We start from the raw sequence: 7,595 nt of genomic DNA, 5'->3' as shown, positions 1-7,595 counted from the left end.
GGCAACTCAAGAGACTGATCAACAGAAGGAGAAGGAGAATTACTAGGGTCCAAGGGGACAAGATCAGGCTCGAGAGGAGACGACTGGCATGGTAAGGTAGATGCTGAATGTGTAGTGGTTTGAGTCTGCTCTTTGCGACTATACACACGTATCTCCAACCGAGGCGAAGTAGGAGTGATGGGGACATCCACGTGTACCAGAGACGCCGCCGCAAGAACTAGCCACATTCACTATGGCTGGAAGACACTTTCATGGAAGGAAGCTAGAAGAGAAGGAAGAGGAAAGAAGAAGGAAGAGCTGCTGCTGTCGACCCTCCCCTGTTTTTCCGTGAGAATGAAGAGAAAAGAGACTACCACTAGTCTCTTTCCTCTCTCTCCTCTCGTCTAGATTGGCCACCCAATCGTGGATCCCACTGATTTACTAATTATCTATTTTATTTTCCTAATATCTTTATTTGCTTTTCTACGTCTTTGAGATAACTTAGGAAACTAAAAAATATCTTCTTATTTGCCCTAAGTTGTTGGGTTAAATTAGGAGACTTCTTTTATGTTAGATAAATTTCCTAGTTGGCATTTCTTTTTTTTAGTAGTTCTTTTCCTACATATGTAAGGCCATGGGTCACGATTATTTCTTGGTGAATGAAGAAAATAAAAATGTCGATCCTTGAGCCGTCTCTCTCTCTCTCTCTCTCTCTCTCTTGCTTCTACTGTTTTAATGTGAAGCAAGGCATTCCTCCACACGGTGAGCTCTATTTCATCTCCTTCTCCTTTGGTCTGATTATCAGGTAAGGTACTAACCTACTTCTACTTCTCCCCTCCCCTACTATCTCTTTCTGGTTTCCCCCTCTCCCCTTCCCCCTCATCTTTGTCCTGCTGAAATCATATCCTGCTGCTACTGTTTTCAGATTTGGTTTCTTTATGATTAAAATTCTCCTGATTTCTTTATTGGTTGAATGAATTGAGGAAGGCATGATATCTACTCTTTACTTCCTGATTTGATTTGTGCTTAAACTATAGTATGCTACCATGTTCCCTTCCCCATGTTTCCCGCTTGGAGTTTAGGTAGCTTAATTGCTTTTTCCTTCTAGATTATTATTGGCTGTTGTTACATTGCTTTTCTGTTTCTAATATATGCATGCTTATCAATGTATTGTGTTGCTCTATCAATCCCAGTCCCAATCTAGGTCCTTGTGAGTCAACGTTGTCCACGTGAACAGCACCTGTAGGAAGTCCTGTTGTCTAGGTGTTCTCCTACATCAAGGAGTGTCACTCTCCCCCTGAAACGAGATACTAGCAGGGATCGCAATTTCAAGAGACGATAGAGACGGTGGCACGTCTTCCTCAATGGAAGGAGACACCCCCTGAAGAGGTGTCGCAGTGTAGTATGACGCAGATTCATAAAAGGCAACATCCATAATCACAAACCAATGCCAAGTAGGAGGAGGAAAACACCAATAACCTTTCTGAGTAGGAGCATACCCCCAAAAAATGCATCGGAGACCACGAGGATCAAACAATCCATAAGGATGATGATCGCGAGCATAAAAAACACTACCGAATACCTTAGGAGGAACAAGAAAAGCAGTAGAGCCTTGGAGAAGATCCAGAGGGGAGCGGAAGGCATGGACCCGAGAAGGCATTCGGTTGATAATAAAGGCAACAGTGGGAATTGCGTCGCTCCAGTACTGGGGAGGAACATGCATCTCAAACATAAGAGAGCGTGCTACCTCATGAAGGTGACGATTCTTCTGCTCAGTAACCCCATTCTGAGCTGGAGTATCAACACAACTAGTTTGATGAATCATCCCATGATCGGAAAGGTAAGCTTAAAAGGACCCTTCAAAGTATTCCCGACCATTGTCGCTTCGAAGGATCTTAATGGTAGCACCAAACTGAGTCTGAACCATGCGATGAAACTGCTGAAAGCAACAGAAGGTCTCGCCCTTGGTTCGCATCATATAAACCCTAGTAGTTCGAGAATGACAATCAATAAAAGAGACAAACCACCGATAACCATTGACAGACACATAGCGGGATGGACCCCAAATATCAGAATGTATTATTGAAAAAGGAGTGGCACTTTTATTTCTAGAAACAGAATAAGTGATTCGAGTTTGTTTGGCCAAAACACATGCCTCACAAGAAAAACTGACTCGAATTACAATTTTGAAAGGAAAAACTCTAGCTAAAGTTCCCAAATGGGGATGTCCCAACTAACGATGCCATTGCAGTAACTCAGAGATGGGAGGTGACATAGAAAATGTCTGAAGAGCTTGACCAGAGACCAATGCTGAGTCATCATCAAGCAGATACAGACCACTACGTACCCTACCAGAGCCAATCGTTGGCCCTATCACTAGATACTGAAAAACACAATGAGACAGGAAAAATGTGACTTTGCAATTAAGATTGGAAGTAAGATTACTAATGGACAAAAGGTTAGTGGGAAAATAAGGAACATGCAATACAGTAGAAAGGGATAAAGAGAGGGTACAGTTAACAGAGCCCTTCCCCAGAATAGTGGAATAAGTCCCATTAGCTAATTTGACCTTACCATTACCAGGATAAGTAGAGTACTGTGAAAAAAGAGACAAGAGGCCTGTCATATGATTAAAAGCCCCAGAGTTTATAGTCCAAGGGGTAGAAGGGACAAACATAGTATGGCTATAAAAGGAGATACCTGACCCATAAGGGGTGGAATGAGCAGAATTCGCAGTGGTAGGTGCAGGAGAGTCTAGATGTGTCAGGAGGCGTCGGAGGGCAGTAAGCTCGTAAGATGTTAACGAGGCTACTGAGGAGCTAAGAGTAGAGTCAGAGTAAGAGTCAGAGTCAGGGCTCTCAGTATGGTTAGCCCACCTAGAAGTACCGGCATGACCCTTCCCTCGCCCTTTTTCAAATGTATCTGCAGGATGGCCATGAAGCTTTCAGTAATGCTCTTTGGTGTGATGGTCCTTTCCACAGTAATCGCACTTCACTGGAGTCTTGGTAGAGGAGCCACCAAACTATGGGGCTGCACTAAGGGACTGAGTGCCAGAAATAAGTGCAGATCTCTCAGTAAGAGTGGTAGCTTGCTGTGGAAGCATAGTGGTACGTCGACTGTCCTCAAGTTGGATCACAGCATAAGCTTGATCCAAGGTAAGAAAGGGATTACGACTCAAAACTTGGGACCGCAATTGATCAAACTCCACATTTAGACTTGCCAGAAAGTCATAGACCTTGATCTTGTCTTCTCGCTTATGAAATTTGGTGACATCTTCAGGGGTGGAAGGAGTATACTCGTAGAAATCCAACTCAGTCCATAGTGTCTGCAACCCATAGTAGTACTGTGACAGAGTGAGCCCTCTCTGCCTTAGATCATGAACCCTCTGGCGAAGCTCTAAGACCTGAGCATCATTCCATGTTTGGGAATAGATATCCTGGACAGACTTTCAGATCTTCGCAGCGAAGTCAGGGAGGAGATAGCCACGCGAAAGCTGTGGTAACATGGAGTTGACAAGGAAGACCACAACCAGAGAGTTGGCACACTCCCACTTGTCAATCTTAGTACCGGTGGTCGGATGCTTCGTGGTTCCAGTGAGGTACTTGTAATAGCCACGAACTTGATGGAGATGTAGACCGAGCGTGATCACATAAAGTAATTTGTGCCATCAAGCTTGATAGCACAAGGAGGAAAGGTAAGAAGAGCCGTGGTGCCTCCGCCAGTTGAAGCGTATGAGCTGGTAGACATGGTTGCTACTTAAGGAGACTATTCAAATAGAAGAGACACTAGACGAAGATAGAGAAAGCACCAAAACGATCAGAAAAAGCTAGAAAACCTAAAAATCGATAAAAGGTAAAACCCTGAGAAAACGATTTTGGGGATAGCTCTAGAACAGAGGCCTCAAATGTACATACCACTACAAGGATAAGAGGCACTCATCACAACAACATCAAGACGATCAGAGCATTGAGTGAGGAAAAAGCATCTAGACAATGAAAAAACGTTCTCAGGGAGAAAACCCTGAAAAAGTGATGAAAAAAAGGTTCTGGGTCTCTCAGATCATTGTAGAAGAGAGTCTGAGAGCTCAGGGACGAATGGATGGAGGCTAGAAACCCTTTTGGTGGTTTAAGAAGCTCCCACCACGAGAGAGAAGCAGATGAAGAGAGATGGAGGGAGGCGCAGATGAAGGAGGAGCTGAGAGAGAGAAATAAGAAAGAGGCAAAGAGATAGAGAAGAGGGAGAGCCCTTAGGGTTTTGGATCCTATGGCTCTGATACCATGTTGAATGGGGTAATGACTTGTGTCTAATATGACACTAGCCCTCTTTATTTTTAACAGTGGAGAGAAGATTCTAGAGAATGACAAAGACCATTAAACCCCTTCGGGTCCATTTGATAACTAACACTTTCCCTAAAACCCATAAAACCCATTATTACAACAGTTTGTAATCAGGATTCTAGGTTAATTGTTTTGGTGGTTTATGTTGATGATATTATTCGTATTTGTAAGGATTTGTTTGGAATTGAAGATGTCAAATCTTATTTGTAGCAACATTTTTAGATGAAGGATCTAGGTGCTGTCGGGTATTTTCTAGGTATTGAGGTTGTTCGAAGCAAAAAATGGTATTGGCCTTTTCTCAGAAAAAGTACTTTCTTGATTTACTATCTGAGAGTTTGAGACTGGTATGTTAGCTTCCAAACCTATTGATGCACCCATGGATCCACATTAGATTAGCAATCTGTGGTGATAAGGAATTTGTAGACAAACATCAGTATCGATGGCTGGTTGGTAAACTAATTTATCTCACCATGACTAGGCTAGAGATATCCTTTGTAGTGAGTGTTGTAAGCCAGTTCATGGAGTTGTCGAAGCAAGTTCACTGGGAGGCTCCATGTCGCATTCTCTAGTATTTAAGGATGATCTAGGAAAATGGTTCATTTACTAAGGCCTTGGGATGCCCCAGTAAGGAGGAATGATCAGATTCAGATAGAAGGAGATAAAAGAGCTAGGGGTAGGCTTAAAATGACTGTAGGAGTAGTAGTAAGAAAAGACATGCAGAGTTTAGGTATTGACTCTAGTATGACCTCAAATAGAACTGTTTGGAGGGTAGAGATCCATGTAGCCGAGACCCCATTTATGTGGGATGTTCTTGAGGTGTTGCTTTGTTTATTTCTTTTTATTTTACCCTCTCATGGATCTATGTAGCCTACCCCACTTAGTTGGGAAAATGTTGAGTTGTTGTATGGACATGATAATATTGTTGGTTATTCTGATGTTGATTGGACTAGTGCTAAAGGTGTTTGAAGGTATACCACTAATTACTGTATGTTTGTTCTTGCTCAACCTTGTCACTTGGAGTAAGAAAAAAACTACAATGGTAAGCTCTAGTGCTGAAGCTGAGTATAGGGCTATGGCTTTCATATTGTTATTGAACTTGATGTGGTCGAAGATTTTTCTTCAAGAACTTGGTTTTTTGAATAATAAACCTATTGACATGTACTGTGATAATCAGGCTCCTATCTATATTGTTAGTAATCCCAAATTTTCATGAAGAAATAAACATATTGAAGTTGATTGTCATTTTGTTCATGATTTTGTGATGAGGAAGTTGATCTCCAATTCATTTATTAGCTCTGCTCAACAACTTGGTGACTTGTTTATTAAAGCCTTGTTTGAAAATGTATTTCTTCAAGGGTTTTTCAAATTGGACATGGGTGATATTTGTGCTCCAACTTGAGGGGGAGTGTTAAGAGTTAAGGTGTTGTACTGCAAGCATAGTTGCCAAGGCGTCGCCTAGGCGTCCAGGCGGTTTGCCTGGGGCCTAGGCAACAGCCGCCTTGTTGCACTACATATCGCTTTGTGTTTCGGCACTTATTTATGCCAAATATCATTATTTCATTTACTTAAGATATTATTCATAAATAAGCAAATACCCCCTATTTGAATCCAATAAAAATAGTTTAAAAATCAAATTCCAAAAGGAAAAAAAGTCAACCCCCCAGTCCAAGAACAAAAACTGGATTTGGTTATAGGGACGATTTTCAACTTTTAAATGCTAGGGTTTTTCTCAATTATGAAAATTTTATAAATTCTATCATGTTAAAACATTGCTAAAAACCAAAAGTCCAGTAAAAAAATATTTTGTTTTGATATTCATAAAATTATTTTCATTCAGGCGATTTTAACAGTATTCGCGCACTTAAAAATAAGTTTGACTGAAGCATAACTTTATCATTGCAACTCAGATTTAAGTAATCTTAGACTTGTTAGAAAGCTGGTTTTATATTATAACTAATACAAAAAGTCTCATGTAAAAATAAAATCATTTGACTAGTCAAACTTATTATAGAATAAGAGCATTTCTCTAAATGTTGATTTTTTATAACTTAATATGACTTAATGTTAATTTTTTATGATTTGATGTGACTAAATGTTGATTTTTAATGACTTGATGTGGCATAATCTTGATTTTTTATGATACAAGGTATATATAACTTACTAAATAATGTTAGAAAATAGGAAAAATAAAAAATAACACTTGTTCGCCTAGTTCGCCTTAAGGCGGGCGCCTTCTCGCCTAAGCGCTTAGACAACCCTCCATCGTCTTGGCTCGCCTTGGCGCCCGTGACAACTATGGGTGGAAACTGATTGTTGATAATCAGTAAGGGAGAGACTATTGATTTGATTTTCTACTATTTAATCTTTGGGTGGAATGGAAAAGGGTGTGAAAGGACTGGTTTGGGTTGGTAGTTGCTTGCAGACATGGGGGGCTTTAGCTTTTCTTTATTTTATTTGGTTGGTAAGCAAGGATAAAAGGTATGACACAGAAGAACTGAAGAACTCGTGAACCCCCTCCCAAGGTTAGAAAAGCAGAGTCGTGTGAAAAAAAAATATTAATTAATTCAGCAAAGGAATGGAGACACCACGAAAGCAAAAGCAAAGGAAAGCTGTCAATCTCTTCTTGTCTATTAAATACAAAACAAAAGGAGATTACGGTGATGAAGATAACTTTGGTGGAGATGTTGCTGGAGGTTCTTGCGGAGATAAGCTCGTACAAACCTAACCCTAAAAGAGATGGAGATAGATCACAGAGAGAAATGAAGGGGAGAAATGGAGAGATATAGGGAAGAGACCAAGAGATATCAGAGAGAAAAAGTGAGTGAGAGATCAGAGGGGAAGAGCGAGCTTACCTCGGTGCAGAAAAAACCCCAACTGTTGCTCGAAGTTGTTGTGGAGGAGATACAAGACTCACGAACACGTTCGTGAGAAAGCCTTGACCCTATCTCTCTTTTGTTCTTGGGGTAGAGAAGTTACTAAAATTCGCTTCTTTTTTCTTATTTTCTAGCAACCTATTGGTCCCGGTTCATTCCCAGGAACAAAAAAATAAATTGGTGTTAACAAACGGATTTCTATTCTTTTTTTGTCCTTACTTTTTAGGAACAGAAAAGCTGAGAAATAGGGAAATAGAATGGTTATCATGCAGGCCCTAATCATCTTGGTTCATTTTTTCTTGCTAGATTTGATCAATGTTTGCACGCTTACACTAGGAAAATAAAGAGTAAAAATCTAATTAGCACTTTTGGTTTGCTTCTTTTTTTTTTGGTTTGTACATCTGAT

This window comes from Macadamia integrifolia, chromosome 1 (assembly GCF_013358625.1).
Source record: "Macadamia integrifolia cultivar HAES 741 chromosome 1, SCU_Mint_v3, whole genome shotgun sequence".
Taxonomy (NCBI): Eukaryota; Viridiplantae; Streptophyta; class Magnoliopsida; order Proteales; family Proteaceae; genus Macadamia; species Macadamia integrifolia.
This window is presented reverse-complemented; position numbering follows the sequence as displayed.